At 40.2% G+C, this 26,646-nt stretch overlaps 1 pseudogene; it reads right to left on the reverse strand.

Annotated features, from left to right (window-relative positions):
* Positions 1-1,554: 1,554 nt before the first annotated feature.
* Positions 1,555-15,373, reverse strand: LOC139441643 (HHIP-like protein 1; annotated as a pseudogene).
* Between the last annotated feature and the right edge of the window lie 11,273 nt (positions 15,374-26,646).

The raw sequence follows: 26,646 nt of genomic DNA on the forward strand, positions 1-26,646 counted from the left end.
TGACCTTTGTAAGCCTCTCGGTGATGCGCCCACAAGAGTAGAAACGTCACCATGCACGACTGTAGGAATATCCATACTTATGCACGAAGGCCCCATTGTGTTTGTCCGAGGGCTGTAATTAGATCATTGATAAAACAAGAAAAAACAAGCAGAGATTTCACTACCTTGGCTAACGCCTTGTTGAATCTTATATCTGTCTGGCTGTTCCTCCTTGTAAGAAATATAATCCTAAGTAGCTGTACAACAAAGTAGTTGCCCTGTATTACATCTGCAGGTACGGGTAGCCCAGTCTAAGGCGCCGCGATTCGCGTCCCTTGGGCACGCCAGAAACCTATGATTGTTTGTTCGAATCATGGTTCGCCAGGTTTGTCAGCACCATACCCGTGCTCGTGAGTTTCACCGAGGTTGTAAACATTTAACACCTGCATCACTTCGGGCTTTCCTCCCACATTAAGCTGACACGCCATGATATAACTGAAATACTCACTCACTAACTCACCCAAAACCCACCTCACTCACTCACTGTATTACCTCTTATGCCCTGTATTACCTCTTATGCCCTGTATTACCTATAATGCCCTGTATTTCCTATCATGCCCTGTATTACCTCTAATGCCCTGTATTACCTATCATGCCCTGTATTACCTCTAATGCCCTGCATTTCCTATCATGCCCTGTATTACCTCTAATGCCCTGTATTACCTATCATGCCCTGTATTACCTCTAATGCCCTGTATTTCCTATCATGCCCTGTATTACCTCTAATGCCATGTATTACCTCTAATGCCCTTATTACCTCTAATGCTTGCCTTTTTATAGCTACTACCACGAATTACGAAAGCCACAACCTGCACGTGCATTTTGCGTTACTGTTTTCATCCATGTTATTTTTGAACAAGTGTGAAAACAATCCCGTTTAAGACATTGCAAATCGACAATGGCTGCGTTTTGACGCATCGTTTGTCGAGAATGAGGCCACCAACATTTTCCAATAACATATCCATTTCATATACGGTATTTCGGTAAAGTCAGGTTCAATGAACCACATACGACCTGTGTGTTTCTGTTTTTGAAGAGTGTATATCATGAGCATGTGTTTATGAATCACTTTCAAATAGTAATTATACCAGCTGTTCTCGAGAAGGTGAACGTATCCTGCCCCACAGGTGGCACCTGCCTGTTACAATGTAAATTGTAATAACGTGGTAAATTGTAATAAACTGCGGAAAATGTTATAACACTGTGGTAAAATGTAATACTGTGGTGAACTGTAATAAAAACTGCTGTAAATTGTTATGACTGCAATGCGTTAAATTGTAATAAAACCTGCGGCAAATTGTAATTACATCTCTCCTTCCTTCAGGCTCCAAACATAATTCGAGTTCCAGTGTTTGTCCGACCAAAGCATGAGCAGTTCCAACCTCCAACGTGTTTAACGTGTTTAAGGGGGAAAAAAGCGATTTTGTTTAAATTTTGGTGATATCATATGTGTGTGTCTGTGTCTGTAAAGTAAGTCTAATTATTTCGAATGTTTCAATATATATGAAACGAAATTCACGAAGCCTTGACGATAGCATGAAAGAGGTTGGTGTGCATGTACATGTAGATCGGCAGCGCTTCGTTCTCTGTAACCACATTTAGGATGAAGTCTACAGAAGGCACTTTTGTTTCCAAACAGGTGTGGGATCACCCGTCACCCACGATACCTACCCGACCCCACCCCACACCAGTCTACCCCACACCTCACCTCAACATCACAGAAAGGAGTAATGATATTTGTGTCGTCCATATCATTTATAAGAAAATTCCAAAGAAGTAATCTCCCTTCCATCCTCTCAAAATTTGCTATAAAAACTCATCGCTTTCTGGCTATCTGACTGACGTGAAGGAAATTAAGTCCGTGACCATATGTGTGGATATAACGAGGCGCTACGAGCGCATCAGAAGTAACACAATGGAATGAATTACTTTTTTATGCCTTTACCTTTCCTCATGCTAAATAAGGAATTAGTAAATGATCAGACCTGTCATATCCCCACCTGTACATATTGCCTGATTTTGAAGCAATGCTTAGAGTAGATGACCGCAAGGCAATGGCAGATATTACAGGGTTACATTGTGAATGTATTAGCAGGTGGTGGTGGAACGTACCAAGCCGGAGGAACACGGAAAGGGGAATATTATCATATCTGCTGGGGAGTGGACGATCAGATCTAGTGGGTTTTCATGGTTGGTTTGATGTGATGGTGGCACTAGGACGTTAATTAGGTCGGGGGGCATATTCAAAATTTTGCAGCCAACGTCACTTATATCGGGTATAACCACCTCTGTTTGCCAGACATGCACGATTCCTCGGAGGCATGCTTCCGACAGAGTGCTTGCCATGGCATGATTCCTGTTGGAGGAATTGGGTCACAATCCTGGCACGATGAACACGTTCATTGTCATCTTAAAAGATGAAACGTTGCCCAACACGAGTGGCGCAATGATGTCCCGATAGTATTGACCTGTGACTCTGCTATTAGCAATATGGAGCGCAGTTCGGACAGTCATTGTGATACCACCCTTTATCATACCCACCCCAAAACGTTAACGTCCATAAACCGTTCATTAGGACGTCTTCAAACTCGATTCCTTCGGTCACGAAGTCAGGATGAACCTCGATTCGTTAGGAAAAATGACATTAGCCCAACATCGATTATCCCATTGCTACACCACTGACGCCTCTGATTGGGATGACACATTGACGTCGTGCACGAAATGTCATCTGTGCAGGCGATTTCGCAACGTCTGTGCATGTACTCTCGATTATCTGACAGGCAGTTTGCAATCCATTTCGTCATCCCATCGTTCTGACTAATCTATCCTGGGCTTGAGTTGTTGCCCTTGGGCATCAAGAGCGGTGTCTATCATTGACGTTCTGTGTTTGTTGTATTCTACTGATTACTGATTGAGAAATATGAAGTGTTTGGGCAACAATATTCTGACGTGCGCCCACCTGCAACATGCCTGTGACACGGAGACGTTCAGCACGTTGCTAACGTCGCATGATCAATGCTGTTGCTTCCTTAATGATTAAATGTGCTTAATAAAGAGTATTTGAGCGTTTGGTTCCATAAAAACAATATGGGTCTGTTAACAACCGAGTCTGAGTGACAATGGTAAATCTGGCATGTCACCCGTAGCACGAGTTGTCCGAGATCTCGTGCTTGATGACATGTCACAATGTTGTTTGGGAGCTTTGTTCTTTTCCAAATTATTCAGTCGCTTGCATTGCCAGACATTGATGTATTTTCCTGTAGTTTCACCTCAAATAAAACATCCCCTACCTGTTTTGCATGGTATATATCCGAGAAGAATAAAGGCGTATTTATTTATGAAATTGCCAATAATTTCATACATTACCTGAACTAGGAATATCTATATTTTCAGTCTATGCCATAGTTAAGCATAGAAATCAGCTGTATGCAGTGTACAAACAATGTGGGCCATCTTCTGACTGAAGCATGAGGAGTTTGTCTCAAACTGTTCAGATATTATCTATGACGTGGCCTGGGGCAACCGATCCTCTGCTCCCCAGGCAGACTGTATACACTAGACCAAGGAGGCAGCCTCGTGAAGTGTTGACGGTGAGAGAGACGAAGGCTACCTACCTACTGTTCCATTGTTACACTTTGAGCTGTCCAAGCACTCGTTCCCCTCCTTGATGTTCCAGTCGTAGTTCCTCCCGCTGCGGATAAGATTGATCTCTTCATAAGCTCACTCTCCTGGATCGCCACAGAATATACGCCACTCACCTGCAAAATTGAAGTGACATAAAGTTAATTAAGAAAGAGAACTACCAGGTAACCTGTACATCACTGACACCCCTGGGGCAGACTGGGTGCAGGGCCACTCCCCTGTGTATAACTGACACACCCGGGGAAATCTAGGGCACAAGTCCACTGCCCCCAAAAGACTAACACCTCCACGGAATGCTAGGACACAGGTCCACTCCCTCTCAAAAGACTAACACCTCCACAGAATGCTAGGGCACAAGTCCACTCCCCTCAAAAGACTAACACCTCCACGGATTGCTAGGATACAGGTCCACGTCCCTGTATATCACTGACACAAACGATAAAACCTAGGGTGCAAGTCCACTCCCTCCTACAACACTGACACACATGGGGCAAGCTAGGGTTCAAGTCCATATCCTCTTTATCACTTGCATCCCCGAGAAAAAAGCTGGGATACAGGTCCACATCCAATGATATCACTGACACACCAGAGGAAACATTGGGCACAAGTCCGCTCCCCTCTACATCACTGGCACATCGGGGAAAGCAAGGGTACAGGTCCACATGACCGTATAACACTGACACATCGGGGAAAGTGAGGGTACAGGTCCACATGACCGTATAACACTGACACATCGGGGAAAGTGAGGGTACAGGTCCACATGACCGTATAACACTGACACATCGGGGAAAGTGAGTGTAGGTCCACATGACCGTATAACACTGACACATCGGGGAAAGCGAGGGTACAGGTCCACATGACTGTATAACACTGACACATCGGGGAAAGTGAGGGTACAGGTCCACATGACTGTATAACACTGACACATCGGGGAAAGTGAGGGTACAGGTCCACATGACCGTATAACACTGACACATCGGGGAAAGTGAGGGTACAGGTCCACATGACCGTATAACACTGACACATCGGGGAAAGTGAGGGTACAGGTCCACATGACCGTATAACACTCACACATCGGGGAAAGCGAGGGTGCAGGTCCACATGACCGTATAACACTGACACATCGGGGAAAGTGAGGGTACAGGTCCATATGACCGTATAACACTGACACATCGGGGAAAGTGAGGGTACAGGTCCACATGACCGTATAACACTGACACATCGGGGAAAGTGAGGGTACAGGTCCACATGACCGTATAACACTGACACATCGGGGAAAGTGAGGGTACAGGTCCACATGACCGTATAACACTCACACATCGGGGAAAGCGAGGGTGCAGGTCCACATGACCGTATAACACTGACACATCGGGGAAAGTGAGGGTACAGGTCCACATGACCGTATAACACTGACACATCGGGGAAAGTGAGGGTACAGGTCCACATGACCGTATAACACTCACACATCGGGGAAAGTGAGTGTAGGTCCACATGCCCGAATAACACTCACACATCGGGGAAAGATCAACGTCCTGCTTATCACTGACATCCCTGGGGAAAGCTCGGTTATAGGTCCACGTCCCCTGTTCGTGCTTCAGAGATTCAAAAGAGCCATATTCCAGCAGCTCCAGCCTTTTTTGTACACATTTCACATCTTTGGAAGTACAATCATACGACTCTTGCTCCAAAGTTGTTTGATCAATGTTACAACAATCAAGGCCCCTTTCTAAACGTTTTATGGTAGATAAGTGGAGAACATTTCCAAATTTGACACATAAGTGACAAAAGTGATGTCCGATGCAACTCCCTACTTTGACTTGTACCATACATAATTTTTCAGGTGAACAATTGACTTGCCCTTGCATATGTTCTTATGGATATCACCGTTGGGACAAGATATGCTCACCTTCTTCGCTAATATCTGGTATCATCACTATTTGATAGTGATTCAAAGACACATGCTCATTATATAGTCGGAATCCTACAATCGACTCTGCTTTACGCTTTGAATTTGCAAAGGGTTTTGTGCTTATATTTATTTGAGTACAGCAATATCATTGCACATGTGATGACTCTGGTGTAGCTTATATATCATGATACATGTCATAGGTCTGACAGATGACATTGTGACACATGTCATAACACTGCTGTAGCAATGTGTTGATGCAGGACTCGATACCAGGGGCTCTCTGGAGCTTTGTAGTTCTGTTGAATGGATACGGTCATATGTGGAACAGCTGTAAGCTATAGTATTTATTCAAAATCCACATATCCTTGTATTCAGCTCTGAATAGAAGTGATAATCACCCATCTACCACCATGGCTACTTCACCGGCAGTGGCAGTGATCAGATAACATCTTGTTGCAATGACACCCTGTCAGTTGATGATATCCACATATTTGCGTGTACATGCATTTTCTATTTAACATCAGTCAATGCTTACTATGTTGAATAGTTTCATGATTGTGTTCTCCGAGTCATCATCATAACGTGATTGAGGAAGTATGTGATGTCATAGCACTATTCCAGCAATAAAGTCTGTGTCAGACAATCCAGTGATTGTTTGTGCATTAGTTACATTCTATGCCATCGACCAGTCAGTGAGTTTAGACTGCTTTTACCAGGTTACATATTATAAACATGTGATCATGCGTGGATCTTTTGGCACCTCGATAAATGAGTATGAGGAATTTTTCGCAGGGTTTTTGGACAGATATGCTGCTAATCATATCTTCATTATAGGTACTTCATACATTGTTGAGCAGGCTGCATATTTTCGGCATTCTGTTCCAGAATCTCCATTTTCTGTACTACAAATGAATAATATGATGATAACAACCAATGACGTATCATTGTGTGAGCAAATGTTGTGTTTGGTCAGCTATATTCCAGCTATGTAACGGTGCCAGTACATAATCGTGTCAATCCAGTAATTGATAGCATCGCATCCAGGTGACTAATTGTAACCATTTGCTCCATGTGGGTCTTTAGGCGGTTCAGTCCTGTGGCGCCTATTCTGCCTGGAATACTCAGTGTGTATTAAGTAAATATTGCTCACTATTGAAGAAAATAGGGTAATTTTCAAAGGGCATTCCTAAAACTTGATAATGCAGATTCATCTTATTCACGTGGGTTCCTACTAAGTGACTCTTCACACAACAAGGGGCACGGGTGGCCAAGTCGTCTAAGGCGCCGCAATTCGCTGAACAGAGTTGCGTCCCTTGGGCACGCCAGAAACCTATGATTGTGAGTTCAAATCCCGGTTTGCCACGATTATGTTTCTAGGTTTGTCAGGACCATACCTGTGCTCGTGGGTTTCACCGAGGTGGTAAACGTCTGAGACCTGCATCACTTCGTGCTTTCCTCCCACATTATGCTGTCACCGCGCGATATAACTGTAATACCGTTAAAAGCCACGTTAAACCCAACTCACTCACTCACCTCACACAACACTCACCATTTCTGTTAGCAACCGTGTCTTGGCTACATCGCCACATATTACGACATCCGTATGCAAACACCTCCTGTCTCCAAAAACGGATTGCTTGCTTGCGGGAATGCCGTACCGGAGCGTTGAGCCGGCCACAAAACCCGGTTCAACCACATGAACTCTCAATATCTTCCCGAGAGGGCTGGTTCTGTATGGGAGAGTGAGCTGGGTTTAGTGCCGCTTTCAACAATATTTTACTTATATCTCACAAAATGTAGATGTAGATCTTGTACGGCTGTCAAAAGTCTATGTTAAAGAACACGAGTTCCGATCAGCTTAGTGTTTTAACTGTGGTATGTCTGTGTTAAAATATACGTTATTACCAGTTTAGTAAAACCTATGCACGAGTATGGTGCTGACAAAGACAGAAACATAAACAGGGCGAACAGGGATTCGAACTAGCGACCAAAGGCTTCTTGTACGCCCAAGGAACTCAACTCTGTAAAGCGACTTTCAGGGCCTCGTTCCGATATCAGCACTAAGACTGTTATAAGTCTATGTTAAAGAGTACACGCTACGATTGCAAAAAATACGAGTTTAGATTGTCTTATCGCTGTGACTGTCATAAGTCTGTGCAAAAGAATACGAGTTATTACCGTCTTAGCACTACGATTGTCGTATCTCCATGTTCAACAAAACGAGCATACAATTATCTTTGTGGAAGCGGTTTTCGACCCTTGTTCAGCAAGTTATAAAGAAGCACTTTCCCATCGACTTACAAAGTACAAGAGATAGAAATGATTTGTGAATTGGGGCCATAACCAGAGAGAACCTAAAGGGAACTCATGCTTTTGTCATTTCTTGCAAAGTCACGCAAAATATGTATTATTCTATTAGCAACGTCAAGTTCTCCTGTTTAACTGAAACAGAAGTTATTACCTGTGTTTTAAAAAATGTAAACATGCAATAGTCAACATACGGGTCTTGTGCATGGTCACGGGTCTTGTGCATGGTCACGTAGCACGCCATCATCACTAATACCGTCTCCCACCGAGATGTACAGGTAACCATCATGGCCGAAAAGCAATTGGAATAGAAAAAAGAACATGACCTTGTCCTTTACTTTTGACCTTGACCTTGAACTTTTCGATAATGTTGCATTAAAGGTGACAATATTCCAGATTGGTTGCAGCTTTTCGTTCCATTGTCTTTATCATAAAGGTAATGTTTCGGAAAAGTTACCTGTCCGCCATTCTCAGCATTTGTTAATTGTTCCATCCTCAGCAGAATCTGCTCTGTGGCTGGTTCTGCGATATCGTTAACGACGGTAAACTCGCTGACATGGGAGAACTGAACTCCCGAACTGATGCCAATATAATACATGTACAGTTTACCATTTTCGTTATAATGAGGATGCAGGGTAAAACCAAGTAAACCTCTTTGATCAGCTAGAGTGTCTGTTAAAATAACCCTGTCCGAAATATTCAACAAAACACCTCCTTTCTTGTCACGTGTTTCAAAATATCGCACAATCCCGCGTTGTTCAGCGATATAGTACCTCTCGCCCCGGAATTCAATATGGATTGGATTATAGAACCCCGAGGTTTCATTCTTAAGACAGACACACGTCTGCGAGGGTGACACGAAACCAGGAAGCGATATCAAGTGAAGTGAGAGGCACCATATATATATTGGCGGGAAGACATGGCGGCACACTGCTTCCTGTGGCACAGGTGCAAATACACCCACTCAACAGGCTGTGTAGGGTAGATCACAGGACAACTGAAATACCCAAAGACGAGGACTGATTAAATAATTGCAGTAACGTGCTTATCGATTTCCGTCTTTATGTCACGCCTAGGCTGCCTGTATGTTACCAGTGGTGTGATCGCTTGCAGTGCGTTTTCCTGGGGAACCTGAGGTTATACTCTGGAGTCAGTGGAGTCGGGGTACGTGCAATCAGCTTTTCTCAGGCCATAAATATCTGTTCTGAGCTGTCGGGTGTCTTTATATTGAATAAGTGTCCTGTGTTTTTGATCACGTTTTACTACTGCGCAAGACTCCGACTGCGGATATAGGTATTATCTACACTATTAAAAATGTTTACAACAAAAAGCATATCTTTGGGCATTATGTCAAATATTGATAAGATGTACAATACATACTGAAATTAAATTTTACAACAAATCACATCAAAATATCAAATTCATAATTATTGGACAAAGCTATTGTTAAAAAACATAAAGGGAGGTTAGTGTTGTATTGGCTGTTTTGATTATGAATACGGAAGGTATTATATGGCTTGAATTTAGCTGAAGGTTTGTCGCAGCCACACGGGCATTATAAGAAATAATAAGTGGACAAGACGTTAGTATGATAGGTCCAGAAGCAATGCTTGTCCACATCGCAAGGAGTTATTCTTATGCATACAAATACAAAAGTCTTGTTTTGCCACAAATTTGATAAAATATATACCCCTGACAATACTGGATTGCAAGTTTCACACGCTCAGACCCTAAACACACTTTTAGATGTTAAACACAACCATAAACATGTTTAGCTACCAATTAGTGTCTTAGAAAACTGGACCTACACATGATAAAGTTCAAGAAGTAGCCGTGAAACATTGTGTATGTATAAGAAAGAAGAGTCCTTGTCATGTCGGAGACATTTTGTAAAGTGGAGTCTGTAGATAACCAACCAAACAGCCAGTGGGGATTCTAGGTCAGAACAGGGCCATAGAACCTCATTTTGTAAGGGACAACTAACTGGGTTCAGTTGGTAAGACTTTGTGACCTGGCTGAATGTGCGAATCAAAGAAATAATAATGAAACAGTTACAGGCTTACAATCATAATGAGGATTACGATTGGTCCTATAATCGGCAGCAACAATAAATAAGAGGCCCTGTAATATATGTCAGTGCACTCACTAATGGCTGGAATTTGTCACTGTCAAGTGTCTTAGGACTTCCAGACAGTTTTATAGTACACATCTGGGGGACATTTCCGAATTTGAAGGTTTGAGAAGGTTGCATATGTCGAGCCCAAAGGACATGGCAATATCATTAGAAATGGACTCGACAAGGAGAATCTGTTTTTTTAGTGTTGATTCTCCTTTGGCAAATCGTTCGAGACCATCCATGCTGAGGTGGTCAAGGATGATAGCCTTCCTCTTTGCTGAGCAAAACGCTAAATGGATTTAGTGACAAACAGAAAAGCAAAGGGCCAAAAGAATCGCCCTTAAATATTTCTCTTCTGATAGAAATGGGTTCCAAAGTCATTCTGCACGTGCAGCAACATTTTCTCTTCAAACTCAGTTATCAAATATCTAATCACTGTATTCCTAGATCCGCGTGCAGAACTCTGTCACCAGTCATTGTTGACTTACTCTACAACAGATGTGTGTAGACCCTTGTGGCCAGTCCTTGTTAACTCACTCACTCACTACACTGTGTGTAGACCCCTGTGACCAGTCCATGCAATCCTGCTCTACATCTGTCTGTCACCTTAAAATAATGCCGGCAATAATCACTAGATCTAATGACGCACTAAATGCTCTCAGAAGTACATCTGGTACAACACTTATTTAATATCACAAGGATGTTATCATTATTTCAGTTTGTTTTCAAACATGTAATAGGAACGAAGACGTTATTACTATTTACGTAAATACTGCGTCGCAGTGTCTGTCTAACAAACCTGATTGCCTACTGTTTACAAAGCACAGTTGCATAATAGGCATAGGGTTATTTATTATGACAACGCTGTTTGTTGAGTCAAATTGACGTCTTTTCTTGTCCAAGTGGCATGTTGAAAACCTGCGTTCATCTAAAACAAGTAACTACAAAGAAATGAAAAGATCTCCGGTGTAACCGTCATGGTATCTATCAGAATATTCAAACTGGGGGAGTTTACTGTACATATTCCAATCCACTCATCGTTTTTATGTTATTCACACCAGGAAGAAATGCACAATTCGTGTAGAAGATTACACTATGGGGGGTCCAACTCAGTTCACACATGTTCTGGTTGACCTCAAGTCTTACCCACTTTCAGGTAGCATGGAGTTATCAAATGATGACTTGTCACGTCAAAAGACAAAACCACCATCTGTGAAATTAGGTATGATGACATGACAGGCTCAGGCCATAATATTTACTTCGTCGTATTAACCTCTGATTTCATTGAGTTATACGTGGAGGGTTTTCAATAATAGCTTGGTTTGTTTAGTTTCTGACAGCCCTTTTCGAACTTAATCTCGTTCAGTCCTAGTAGGAACAATGTCATTTTCACGGAGATATTACTTCATAGCACCTTGGTCTTTATTGTAAAATATTGCACTCCAACGTGTCTGCTCCCAAGAGCTTATGTTAGAAACACCTGGACCGAAGACATTAAATAAGAAAGGATATCCATACAACTTTGCATACCTCGGGATCCTTCGTCAACCGACCCCAAGTTAGGTATGTTTTATTATCTAGTATATTTGGAGAGCCATCGAGTAACATAAGCATACCCTTCATCGATTTGGCGGGCACATTTATATTGACGTTCCATTGGGTGTCAGTTTCGTACATGTGAATCATTTTCTGTCACACTACATGATCACTTGGGATGGCTATACGCCCAATGCTCTGACATGGATTTGTCCTGCCAGCTCAGAGTTTTTGTGTGTGACTGATACACAACAACTGATGTGTATCAGTCGTAGGCCTGGTCAACACTCATATGAACTCTCCAGGTCTGTTGCCTGGTCACTCATATAACCAGAGTCGTCAGCTGATTGTCTTTGTTTCCAAACATCATATCTGGAAAGTGGTCTGTCAAAATATCTTGATGCTCAACTAATTTCACTAATTGCGTATTGCAAATTTGGACATCCTCCTTCTGATGTCGATCTTAACTAAGGGTATAACTGGTCAATGCCCCTTGGAAAAAGCTCCTAATAACCCCGTAACTAGGTTGTGTTGACCAGGATATACACGAGTGCTGTCCCTGAATGGACTTGTCAAATCTCTAATTGAAACACAGTAGTTTTGAACTAGCTAGTGTATAATATTATAATAGGCCAACAGATGTCCGGTATTGTAATGTGATTAGATGCAGGTAAGCGCAATCACGTGCTGTTATGTGACATGCGACAGCCTTGAATAAACGGCCGGTCATGTGGAAGGCTCGTCTCCCTACTCCCGCATATGTCGTTCCTCCCTGAGAACCCAACACCCCTATTTGTACCCTTATTTCAATTATTGTCATGGCATGGCGAGTGTCCACTACCCAACTACGCAGGTGGCTCAGCTGCAGGTATGAGTAGGGGACAAAGGTTTTCCACTGACCAGTGCATCATTAATGGAGTGAGCAATCTGCGTAATTAGTGGGACAATATGGTATCCCCCTTACCCCTGATACATTGCCCAAATGTGACGTAAGGATGTTTCCATACACCCTTAAGAGGGGGTTGAGACATGATGTGGATCCGTATTTATCAAATCAAAACCTAATAACATTTTTACAAATAACTACGGAGACATTCTTTCTAAGACATAAGGTACATCCATAGGTAGTGTTTAAAATGTGTATTGAGTCCAAAACAAAAGTTCCTGTGACACCAATATTTTAGTGTATTTTTCAAACAAGTAAAGTTTGGTTTTTAAATTTGTAGGGGGCACGGGTGGCCAAGTCGTCTAAGGCGCCGCGATTCGCTGTACAGAGTTGCGTCCCTTGGGCTCGCCAGGAACCTATGATTGTGGGTTCGAATCCCGGTTCGCCCCTATTATGGTTTCTAGGTTTGTCAACACCATACCCGTGCTTGTGGGTTTCACCGAAGTGGTAAACGTCTGAGACCTGCATCTCTTCGGGCTTTCCTCCCACATTAAGCTGACACGCCGTGATATAACTGGAATACTGTTAAAAGCGGCATTAAACCCAACTCACTCACTCATTCAATATTGTAGTACATGTCGAAGTGAACGTTAGGTCAATCATTGTGTCAAGGAAGTAGATCGGTTCTGGGGCGGCAGCGTTATGGTATGGGTGGGATTACAGCAAGACAGAGGACCCGTTTGATAGTCGTAGAGGGAAATCTCAATTAACAGCGCTACCGCGACGAGATGATCGACCCTGTTGTTCCATCGTTTTTGCGTCGTCATGGCCCAGGCATTACCTTTCAACATGACAACGCCCGGCCTCATATTGCTCGACTTGTTCAGGAATCTCTTCAACTAAACAACGTGAATGTTATTCCCTCGCCGGCTCGCTCCCCTGATCTCACACCAATCGAGCACATGTGGGATGAGATTGGTCGCAACCAGAGGTGGACACACACGCTATTGATTTGTAAATTGACATTTCGGCATGTTCATGCTTTTTTTTATGAAATCACGCATTTTCTGAAGTCAGTATGGCAAATCAAACCATTTGAAGACTTACAGGAGTCTTTTATCTGTTGCAAACCGAAATTGTTTCAAATTTGGTAAAAAACATAACTTTGCATAAAATCTTATTCAATCACAGGAACTTTTGTTGTTTATGTATATATGTGACGTATGTATGATGTGCTTGATAATGTTGATACAGTCACACCATAATTTGTGTGTATGTTGTGTGTAGGATCGAGACGGCCATTGTGGTTAAAAGGGGTGGGGCGTTGGGTGAGGCGTGAGGTGAGATGGCTGGGGGTTGGTTTACCTTTTAACCGTGTCGCCAATGGACGGGTACGGGTACACTCTGTGTGTGTGCGTTCGCGCGTGCGTGCGTGCGTGCGTGCGTGCGTGTGTGTCTGTGTGTATGCGCCCGTGCGTGTGTGTGTGCGTGACTTTGGCATGTAACATATATAAATTGAGAACATATCGGTTCTTCATGATGAGCCACATCTGAGGGCAGGGGAAGGCGAGTTCTAGAGGTAATATTCACTACTGACACGTTGTTGTCAGGCCAGGTGCTCGGTACATGGTCGGAGACCAACGTGGGTGCACTGTGGATGGCTACTGGGGAATAGTGAGAATTGGAGAGAGACAGAACCAGCGGTGGGACGTTAGTGTTTGCTATTTTTAAACAAATTGAGTCGTTCCCGGACGAAAGGCACAATATGACTGATGAGGTGACTCTAGTTTACCCCGGGCTAGTAGCTGAGCTCGTAGCATAACGATTATGCGATTCATGGCGAATTGCATACGGCCAAATCAAAATCAATATACCCAACACTGTGATATTCGGGTATGTGAACAGCAACGGATTTGGCAATTGTTCAAGCGGGTAGGGGTAATTTCATTGTTTGCGTGAATTGAGCCGGTGTAATACATAGGCGATGTTCACGCCTGTTGGACACTTGAAGGGGATATTTTTTAACATTGCAGTACGACTGTGCCCGATTGCAGACCGATACTTCAGGTTCTGGTAATGTCACAAGCTGGATGTACATCGACAATGGTGTAGTACATCGAGGTAGACCATTGTGGTATCTGTATATAACAGTTGGAAGTTAGGATGATTGGCATGTAACTGAGCGGTCGTAGATTTAATTATTGATACTAGGGTCAGTAATGGACAATATTTGGGGACAGTCGACCTCGTAATAACTGCAATATGCCTGCTATCAGTGTTTGGTATTTGTGCGTGCACTAGGGTGGCTAATTGATTTCCTCTGCCTACCATAAGGAGTAGTGAAAGAGAATTTCTCATTCTATTTAACCTCTTTAAAGGTTAATGCGCCTGTCTGAATGATTTGGTTGTGGTTATGTTTGATGGCTTTGACTATATTGTCAAAGGGGATATTTGTTGTGTCATGTAAGATGTCATTTGGTGTTGTGATGTGTTGAAGCAGACGTTGCGCATGTGTAGTTAGGATGCGAGGAGTTTAATGTGGTCTGTCTGTTTAATAAATTTGAGGTCACATTCTGTGGCGAGACTAAATGCTGCCTTGGCTAACTGACCATATCGAGGAAGCAAACTGAGCGTTTGGCATGTTTTAGTTTTAATTTCTGGTTTGCCAGGAATGAGTGAGTTGGTTAGTTTGAATGTGTTCTGTGTTTGATTGTGAATGTAATTTATGCACAAAAGTTAGGATGAAGCTTACATTTCCTATGAACTGTTGGAGAGGTAGGGTAATGGTAATTCTGAGGCAAACGTGTGGGTCCAGGATTCGTCGAATGCCGTGAGCTTCTCTCTTTCTGAGAATAGGGTCTCGTAGACGGTCATGGTCCTGGCCCCGTGCACTACAGATTATGGTCAGCAGCAGAGACCACACCTGCAAGTGCATCATTCTGCATCAACATGTAGATGTTTCTAAGCAACGTAAGAGTGAAACAAACATCTGACCAGGTTTAATGTGTAGCACAACAAGGTATAGGCCCATCATAATTTGTCGATCATAGTCAGTCTTTTTGTGCTCTATAAATTCATGCTCAAGTTACTACACTACTAAACACATCCTTTGTCTTGACTACACTCCTACGCACATCACCTGTATCCAACTAATCTTCTCCTGACGTCATCTTCAACTACACAATAATTCCTTAGGTAAGTGGGCTCTATACTGAAAATTGACATTGTCAGTGTTTCTCGAATGTATCACTGTAAACGATCTGAATGATAGCGTCCCCAGCAACGAGGCCAGAATGCATCATTAGAATTATCAGCTCTCACAGACATGGTTGGTGCATCAGAAATAACAATGAAAATGCAACCGATCAGAATTGTTGACACTATTAGTTCTGACGAAACTGAAACTTTTAAGCATGTGTGTGTGTGTTAGTGTGTGTGTGTATATATGTTATAATAATAGGTAATAAATAATAATAATACAAATAATAATAATAATAATAATAATAATAATAATAATAATAATTTCAATTTCAATTTCAATTATTTCAAAAAATCTTTCTTACGGAGGCAGATGCAGGAATATATCACGCTATCCATTTATTACAATTTTGGGAAAAGCGTGGTGTAAAAGTGACCTACACACATGATCTAGACATTCTTAAGGCAAACTGCAAACATATACTTGATATTCGGGGGCATAGGAGGGGCTGGGATTTTGTATCATGATTAGTTTGTTTTCTTCAGCCACAGCCACACAACCAGGTATATAACAACTGGTCTGTCACTGCAATATATATAACTATATATGTTGTCATAGTTATTGACATGGACAACGTCCTGTATTGGTTGTATAATCGTCCATGTATATGCGAAGAAACATACGTCGTCGCAACGTTTTTATAAAAACGTTTTAACAACGTAAGAAAAAGACGTCGAGACATCGTTCAGCATTGATTATATTTTGGTTTACAGACAAAATTGTATCAACACATCTGGGAATCTAAATATTTACGTTGTGACAAAATAGCCTCACAATATTGTAGCAACGAAAATACAACGTTGTAACAACGTAGAATTGTTTGCTGGGATCTCATTGAGCCTGAAGTACTGAAGTACTGAATGTACTTCCTGCTAGGTGACCTCATTTGCATGCTTATCGGATCGTGATACCACGTTTATCATATTCGTTTATCATATCAACGTCACTGTCATCTGGCATCTGACAACCGTGGTATGTAATGTCCCCATGGTGTAATCAATAGCCTGTGTGTGGGTAGGAGTAGCACAGACTCATGTAATACGTCTTTCTCCAAATATTTATCAGGTTTAGAGATGACATTTCCTAAACGTTGCTGTGGGAAGCATAAAATGGGGACAGGGTATCTGATTAGCTCGTTAGGTCCGCGGAACACTCATTCCAACACTAGGGTCATCTCGGTACGATATGACCTTGACCACCACATGACTGTCACATGACCAAGGAGTCTGTCGTGAACCTGATTTGATTTATTTTGACTTGTTTCGGTGCTTATCAACAAACCTGTAACAGCCCGCATTGCGTCACTACGTCACACTGTCGCGGGTGGAGAGACGGGTGTCGGGACACAGGGTAAGTTGGAGTGTTACACTACAGTGAGACAGAGATACTACGTCACACTGTCGCGGGTGGTGAGACAGGTTTCGGGACACAGGGTAAGTTGGAGTGTTACACTAAAACAGAGATATAAAGCATTCATCTGGTACACACAAGAGTTCCTCCCACAGAAATAATCTCCCACTGTAAAATTGGTCAGTTTAGTCACATAGAGAGCTGTGAATACGTTCGGTTGAGATTAAAAGAATACTTTACGCGTCAACCAGTCACGATTACCCGTCGAAACAAATGTGAAAAAGGCGTGTGAATTCTATGAATAAGTCACTGAAAATCAGTGATGACACCAGGTGTTTGCGAAAAGGGTAAGCATGTCTTGCCCTTCGGGAAGCAACCGCCAGTCACACAATATGTATGAAAAGATGTTTGTTGCCCTACTTGGCACAGCAATACTTGTACAGGGACTGGTTATGAATTATAGTTAGGGTTAGTCAGTGAGAGTGAGTCATGAGAGTAGGCCACAGTGAAAAACTGGTGTCGCCAGATGTTATCACAAATATATAGATTTGTATGGTGTATGGAAATATGGCACAGTTCTATTCTTTTCTAAATCATTTTATAAATTTGACCATTATTTAATGTAATGCTTTCAGTTATTACAAAATACAAAATATAGAATGTTTATATCAAAAATATAGGTTTACATATTATAACTGGTACATGGGTGGACTTGAACCACTCTCTTGTGGCAACGAATTATAAAGGAGTTTCTTTCAGATTATCTCCTTTCATTTAAACAGAAAGTAGCGCAGCTTATAATTCTGGGTTTTCGTCCCTTGTGAAAATATTGAAGAGCATTTAGCAAATGTGTAACATTAATTTCACGAGGGACAGATAATCCATCATTCCTCGTCACGAGTAGTTTATTGTTTGTATTTCCCATCGTCAAGTTTTAAGTAGATAAGTTTAATAGTCAGGCTCGGTCGTAAACGATCGTGACTATCGGTTTTCACCTACGTTCCCGAGATTGTTTGAAGTTTTTATAGTGATTAAATATATGAGTATTTATTATTACATATACGTTTTGTGTGTAAAAACGATGTATGTTGTACGTATAAGATCAATTAAATCGTAATATTGTAATATTTAACAGTTATAGTTAAATCCCAGTGATCGGCTGAAATAGTCCCGCGATCTACTGGCGCTTACCTCATCAAAAGTTGGGTAGTTCATTTCGAAATTGTTTCATAATCTAAATCCACTAAAGTAAATATAGTTATTCCCAAATACTTACGTAAACACCTTCCTGGACATGTTATTGGGTAGATTACATCAATCCTAATTACAGTCACATCGTATATTTGGTGTTTCGCATTCTTCTCATTCTTTTGGCGTCTTCTGCTACATGTATTTCCGGAAGTGACGTCCCCATGAATATAATGTCGTTCCAAATCAGTTGCGGATATAACAGACTCATCGTAAGTTGTAGTTAGTGGCCCAGCGCGTTTTTAGAAATTTTATAATGATTCGATTGACATATTTTACAGTTTTTATAATAATTACCGTGCAGCATTATTGGCACTGCCTTTGCGCATAGTAATTATTCTTTTCAAGAAGATTAAATAGAAATTGTAGAAATTAATTATCTAACTGTCAAAACTGACAAGCGTTAAAAATAGAGTACGGCTTGCAGTTAGTTGTACGTATTGAAATTTTAACTGTCATTACTAATAACAACAGCAACAAGTAAAGATTTCAATTGATTTTTATTATTTGTTATAGTTTTCTTTTACATCCGTTTTAACAATATCTCTTTGAAACTCACGGTTGGCATGGGACAGAAAAAAATCCTGACAACTGCGTTCCACCACCCCAAACCCTTTACAATAAGAAACAGTTTACTTTTATAACAGAGGCGAAGTCGCATTTCATAATAACATATATAATGGTATAACAATGAATTCAAAATGTTTTGGCATTGTTGTTTATACAAAAAATCATCAAAGTACCAGCTCACATGACTATGAAAAGCAAAACAGTTTACAGTGACCTTCAGTGAATAATTCAACAAGCTAAAATACCTAAATGAGTCAGTAAAGGCACCATGACTGGAGTTACGAAGTATGACAGAGAACACCATTTGTAATGTCAAAGAAATATTTCATTCATCTTCTGTAGATTATAACACAATTATGACTTTTTTCCGACAATAGAAAAAATGCACATTTGATAAGACAGAAGTGTAGCAATTGCTTTGAAGAAAGCTTTCCATGATTGTGTGAGTCCTGGTACAAGTTGTTAACATTTTGCACCCAAATAGTTCATAGTAACCACGTATTCACATGGGTATACAGTCTATTACTGAATCACTAGGATGGTCATTGGATCACTGGATCACTGGAATTGTCACTGTCACCAACATCAGCTGTCAACAGGTCGTCACTAGGGTCCCCATTGTCATAGCCAGGAATGTGTGCAGCTGGACACAAAACATGATGACACGGGCGGGGTCTGGGGTTTGTATATTATGCACCCTTGATGACAAACTGACTGCCCGGTGAATCCACAGATTTAGCCACTCAAGAAGACTTAGGGGCTTACACTTTGATAGACCACCAATGATTACTTATCTACCCTACACTACAGTTGACAGACCCAATAAGTAAAACCTGACAAAAGATTATGCTTAACTTACAACTACTTAAATATCTTAAATATCTCATACAGCCTGAAATGAGAAATACAATAAATAGTTGTTAGTTATAGAAGTATCTGAAAATGTACAAAATAATACTATTGACAGCATTCGTTCACTTTCATCGCGGATAGGAATGTCTACATTGTTTGTTAACATGCAGTGATAGCAGATGATTTAGTCAATGAAATTGACTGTACTTACAAATCTTAACTGTGTTGTCCAATATCGTAAACAACATGTGTGAACGATATTTTGTTTTGGCTAATATACATATATTTTTAGAACACGTTATGTTGTAGATTTTAAATGACAAATCTAGTGACAAATGACAGAAACCTGTTTGATGAAAAAAGTGAATGAACATGATGAATGGGAAAAATAGTTCTGGCAATGCGTTATTAAACAATGGACTTACAGGATTTCTAAAATAGCCAATCCAGATGTAACCTCCCTAGGCAGAAATATACTACTCCACATCTCCCTTCCCATCAGTTGTTCCTCACCATAAAATGTAATGAAAACACATAATTGGGCCTGTCAGGCAGAACTTGATATATACCCACTATTAGTACCAATAAATTATTGCTTACAAGTCCTGTATAGATAACACAACAAATGTCTTTCTTAAACATGCTTTGGCATCAAATATCAATGTTTCTGGTTAAAATATTGGTTGGGTTAGATAAAACAAACGTTTTAAAAAGTAAACACAAATAAATGTAATGAATCCACTGTAAATAAACTTCAGTCCAAATGTAAAAATATATTCATGCATACATTAAGAGATCCCCATTGACCCAACAGCTAGTAAAGACCATACAGGTTGGTCAAGTCATCAAATAAATATTGAGGATTATCTTACATAATGTAAAAACTCTTAGGTCACATTTCGCAAAACTCAGTTTAAGTAATTACAAACTAAGAATTGAAACTGGTAGATATACAAAAAACACCAACCCCATTGGAACAACGTCTCTGTGAAACATGTGATGTCTTACAAGATGAGGAACATTGTGCACAGTCTTGTATAAAATACGGCCATGAAAGAGAATCACAAATGATCCTCAATCATGATAAAGAATTTGGTACACCCTGTTAAAAATAACAGTTCTTAATAATTTTACCAACAGTTATCGAGAAACAACTTCCAAGATCTGTGATCATATCAACAATTACAAACAAATTCCTTGTATGTACAACATTATCATAGCTTTGCTCAATTCTCATATTGTTTCATATCATTATAATACACCAGTTTTTGAATAAAATAGTTATAAAATACCTCCTTTGTATGTTAAATGTACCTGGGTGTTTTAATTGTCACTTATTGTACATATATTTTGTAGTTTGTAAAAGGGGGCGATCGGGTAGCCTAGTGTTTTAACCCTCTGGATGCCGAGTTTTTTTTCTGACGCACATTTTCCTAAGATCGGAAAAGCGAAGGTTGTGCGAGAATTGCGCTCACGCGGCACTGGATCTACCTCTGGCTATAAAATTACACAGAGGTGGAGAATATAAAATTTCCTATTTGATGGTGTAAAGTAAACTGCAAATATTGAACCGGTTTAAAAAAATGCACTTCTAAGTGTTGGCCAAGAATTTTTTCTGCCTTGAAAAACAGTAAATTTCTCCGCTTTTTATCGTACACCCATAAAAGTACTGTGCGACGATTTTTTAAATTTACAAACTTTACAGAATCTGAGAGCGAACAAAATACTGCCTAATATCTGGACGACATAACTATATACCAAATGGAGTTATATGCGTATGTATTACGACAAACATGCAATGCCAAAAATAGCTTGCCGTAAATGACGAAAACTGATTTTTCTCTATGACGTCAAAAGGCGACAGAGAGGTTACACACGTACAAAGAAAAGGGGCATAACTATGCTAAGCTTAGCACTAGTTTATTGTTACTAAGGTCACTTGATGAGAATTAGCTGTGGGTAAGGATAATATATTTTCGTGGGGTTTTGTTCACGAGGAACCAAACTATTCCAACACAAATATCGATAAAGAAACTGTATACGTTTAGTTGTAAAAAAACCCCATAAGAAATGATGAAATCGTGCTTCATAAAAAAGAGGTAATAGAGAAATGGATGGCCCTATATAACCTATAACTTAGTCCTCAGATTCCAACATTCTCCTGAATGTGTAAGTGTAATTTGACTAATGTTGCATCATTAAAATAACACCTTTCTATTTGACGTCATGGCTGGTTTTATGTCTTTCATAACGTCGGAGAAAGATGACTGGTATTTTGATTAAAATATATATCCCCTAATTTTCGTTCATGATATGGAAAATCTCGATGTGTAAAACGGAATTTGACGCTTTTTCGACACAACATGAAATGACTGCTTTCACCAATTAAATAATGTCTTGAATATGTAAACAATTAGCTAGTTTATCGTGTGTCTTAATTGGACAAGACACGCACCTGTTTGGCATCAATTTACATAATGAAATACCTAAAAGAATATTTCAAAACAACCAAATTATATTCAATATTGGACAGATATTGTTATTATTTCTCCACACCTTGTCTCAGAATTACACACTAAAAGATGCGAAGAAAGCTCTATTGGTATAGAATTATCAGGATAATCGTATACGGTTGAACCAACAGCTGGGGTACTTGGCATAGGTTTTGATTTTATACATTTTACAATTCCTGGAGAAATAAAGTGAAGAGTTTAATATCCTGTGATCACAATATTAAAAAAAGAATGAACCCATTGATTATATAATGCAAAACGAGACGAATAATTCGTAAATTGTTTGTGGCTAACACGCACCTGGCGAATCGTTAGATATCACGGCTCTGTGTATCAAACGACCAAAAAAATTAAATTCCCAGACCAAGGAAATTCTTCCAGAAATGTGTGCATATCTTTTTACGAAAAATATTATCCATTTTGTTAAAGTAATATAGATCTATTCAGTTTTAGTTATAAAATAAAATGAAACAGCTATTCAAAGACATTGGTTATATGAACTTATGATATTGACTATTACACATTCCAAGAAATACGAACATGCTGCAGTTACCTTTACGCTTCATCTTGTAACACTTGTCCAAAGGAAAGAAATATCGTATTCGACAATAAAAACCTATCAATTTTAATGTAAACAATGTTCAAACAAACAGGAGATTATCAAAGGTTCGTTCATACATGTTGCGGCTTATATTTGCGTATGATATCATTTTGAACATTGACAAATATCCAAAGGGAAATTAATTGTGTGAAAAAATGTATATAACATATGCAAAATCTACATCATTACTGAAACTGTGAACAGCATGATACAATGATCGTGTTCACTCTCATTCAAGGACCTTCACCTCAAAGAAATTACCAAATATGTACAAAAATGTTGACGTATGACATATACCTGTGACCGACTTTTACAAAATGGCGTGTTCACTGTCAACAGTACGCGGGATTTTACGAGGGGACTTTCGTTGATTCAGGGATCGCATATACATAAATGTGACATGTAAGTAATCAGAAACATTCTGACAATCTATGTACTGTTTTTTGTTGTTATAATTTTCATTGAAAAGAACCGAAATAGTAAGAAATTCCGATAAATACCGTTGTCGTTGTGCGTGATTTTACGTCAGTCAGGGCGTCACACAGGACGGTAACTTTGACAATTTCTGTTGAAAATATCAAATCATTGCAATGTATCTATTTTAAATTCCCTAATTTTTCCTACTATTCGCTTCCTGTGCATATTCTGAAAATGTTGAGCCAATGTCTTGAAAGAACAGACGAATGGATAGCTCAAAATAGGAGAAAATTGTACACTGTGTAAAATCTGTATTTTACTTTGTTTACATTTCAAACAAGTGCAGTTTTTCGAGTACAGCGTTTGTTTTCACACCTAACATATTTTGCTTGATTTCATCCATCCACTTTGTATTGGTGACAAAGACCATTGGTCATTTGATTCTAACATGTATGAGGAATTCAAGGATGTGTGTGTATGGCAGCTAAGTTTGAAATATACGCGATGTTACAGGCGCCTCATAACCGGTGTACCTGAAACGTGATTTTGTAAACACTAGCAAAGATGGCGGAAAGTTCACTTCGGCGTTCGTGTTTGCGTATTTTCCAAAACATTCGAAACGATTCTCGGGTTTTCGGAGACGTTTTGGAATGATCATTGGTGATTTCATAAAAGACCCGTGATCACTATATATGCTATTTTTTAAATTCATTTCTTCGAGTAAATATCCTAAATTTAGATTTCAAAACATGCTGTAAATAACGCCGTGAGTGGTGATTCAGTAATGTGTAAAAAATGGCGACATTTACGATGGTACCTAATTTTCAGAGGTCCTTTTCAGTACTTTTGCTTGGCCTAAAATGCCAGTGGATGACAGAACAGGAAATTTCCCACCTTATTCAAAACTGTGAAGTCTATTTGTGTGGCTATTTATTCGACTTCAAAGCAGGGGTTGAAGAGGAGGGACATATATGTCCCTCTGGCATCCAGGGGGTTAAGTGTTCGCTCGTCAAGCCGAAGACCCGGGTTCGATTCCCGACATGGGTACAATGTGTGAGGCCCATTTCTGGTGTCCCCCGCCGTGTTATTGCTGGAATATTGCTAAAAGCGGCGTAAAATCAAACTCACTCACTCACTAGTTTGTAAAAATTGACTATTGCCACTGTTTCTTCATGGAATGTGACGGAATACATACCTCATCTACTTCTTTGTTGTATGATAGTTTCCTTTAGTTGTGTACGGGGGCACGATTGGGCTCCATCGCCTGAGGCGCTGCAATTGGCTATGCAGAGTTGTGTCCCATGAAAGTGTGTTTGAATCCCGGTTCGCCGTCAGCAAAAAACCTGTGCTCTTGGGTTTCACCAAAGTCCTTAACGTCTAAGACCTGCATCACTTCGTGCTTTCCTCTCCGGTTTAGATTTGCTTATGTTTAGAAGAATGTAGCCATGTTCAACCTAAACATCAGAATATATCATGCAACCGTATTATGTATAACAAAATTAAATGCAAACTACAGACCAGCATGTTGAGATCCTATGTATCTAGAAGCAACGAACATATACGGCTGTATAATCTCTGCTGGAAGATACTAAAAAATGTCAAAGCAATAAACAGTGCGGAAACGTATACCGCCGCATGAAACGGTATGAATCATACATTGCATACAGTGAACTACTTGAAACAATACTGTGCTCAACTCTGCACAGCAAGCGCCATACATGTGATTATGAAGACAACTTATTACAAATTTCTGTTTTTTACATGAAACTCCCTCACTCACTCTTGTGTACGGTTCCGTTTGATTAACTGGGCTTGTGTTACACGCTTGACCTAAGCTCTCTGGATGGCTGCCTGAACAACATAGGATACATTGCAAAGGTCGTGCGCAATAGAACTGTTCGGAGCAGGGAGATAATAACTCACTCTCTGTGATACAGCTTGAATAAGATACGATGTACAACATTGCAAGGTCAGTGGTGATAAAGCTCTATACTACGCCTACAGCTAAAGGAATTAATCGCTCAATATGCAATAGCTTATCCCAGAGACCAATAATCGGGGTGTATCAGTTACATGCCAGACCGTAGCGCTGATGGTTTATGATAAACTGTTGGGGAGGGCCGTCCCTCTATTATATGGTCCCTGCTTATCCTAAACGAAATATAGACTGGTTAACTTTAGCTAAGTGAGATATATATTTCTAGAGAAACAGTCAAAATTAACCTTATCCTAATACTTCCTGTGTGAATAACAATCATACAAACCTAGTGACCAGAGTTTTAATAGACAGATAAAACAATTTCTGATGCATATTCATAGTTTATAAGGTCAATATGACATATTGCACTTCCATTTTATTTTCAATATTTTCAAATAGTTTACTGTCATATTTTCTCTGTATTTGATTCAACATTTAACATCACTGATTCAACATGGGATGTAGCGTGGGGTGCTTCCAAAATGTCTGTCTCATCAGTTTGCTTATTATTAAACCAATTGCATAAAACTGACACTATCGGACCCAAACTAGCCTCTTTTCTTTTCGTGTCTCCCATTTGAACATAAGGTTTCTTAAACTTTCCAGATCTTTAAGCGCCGGTCTAAGGTGGCACTATTCGCTGTTCGAATCCTGGTTCACCGTGGTTATGTTTCTATGTTTATCAGCACCATGCCCATGTCCTTGGGTTATACCAAAGTGGTGAAAGTTTTCAACATGCATCACTTCGGGCTTTCCTCCCACATTAAGCTGACACGCCCAGATGAATACCATACAACCCAGCTTGATAACGGTGTAAGAATCTACATCCAAACGTCACTAAATGCAATAAGCAGATGTTGTTATTTATAAAATTGTATGTTTTATTCTTAACTCATCACTTCTGCAGGTGGTCAGGTAGCCTTGTGGTTAAAGTGTTCACTCGTCATGTTGAAGACCCGGTTTCCATTCCCGACACGGGTACAATGTGTAAAGCCCATTTCTGGTTTCCCCCGCTATGATATTGCTGGAATTTTGCTAAAAGCGGCCTAAAACCATACTCACTCACTCACTCACTCACCAACTTCCAGAATGCCAATCAAACAGTTAACTGAAAGACTTTCAAAGGCGCGTTAAGCACAACGCACCAACTCATTTACGCAGGACAGACAGTACACAGGAACAGGCCTTGCTTTCAACATGTTCAAGTCACTTGTTCAGTGTTAAATATTGAGATGCATTTTACATGCATTATGATTGGTCACTTCTGTCAATGATGTGGGTCAATTAATCATATTGTCATATATACTATCAGATATTTGATATTTCCAAATGTGCACATCCCACAATAAATATTTCTTAACATTCAATCACCAGTCCCTAAAATGCATGAATGATCTTAAAGAGTATATATTCCTTTGTTTCA

This window comes from Haliotis cracherodii, unplaced genomic scaffold, assembly GCF_022045235.1.
Source record: "Haliotis cracherodii isolate W230 unplaced genomic scaffold, xgHalCrac1.p SCAF_42, whole genome shotgun sequence".
NCBI classification, from domain to species: Eukaryota; Metazoa; Mollusca; class Gastropoda; order Lepetellida; family Haliotidae; genus Haliotis; species Haliotis cracherodii.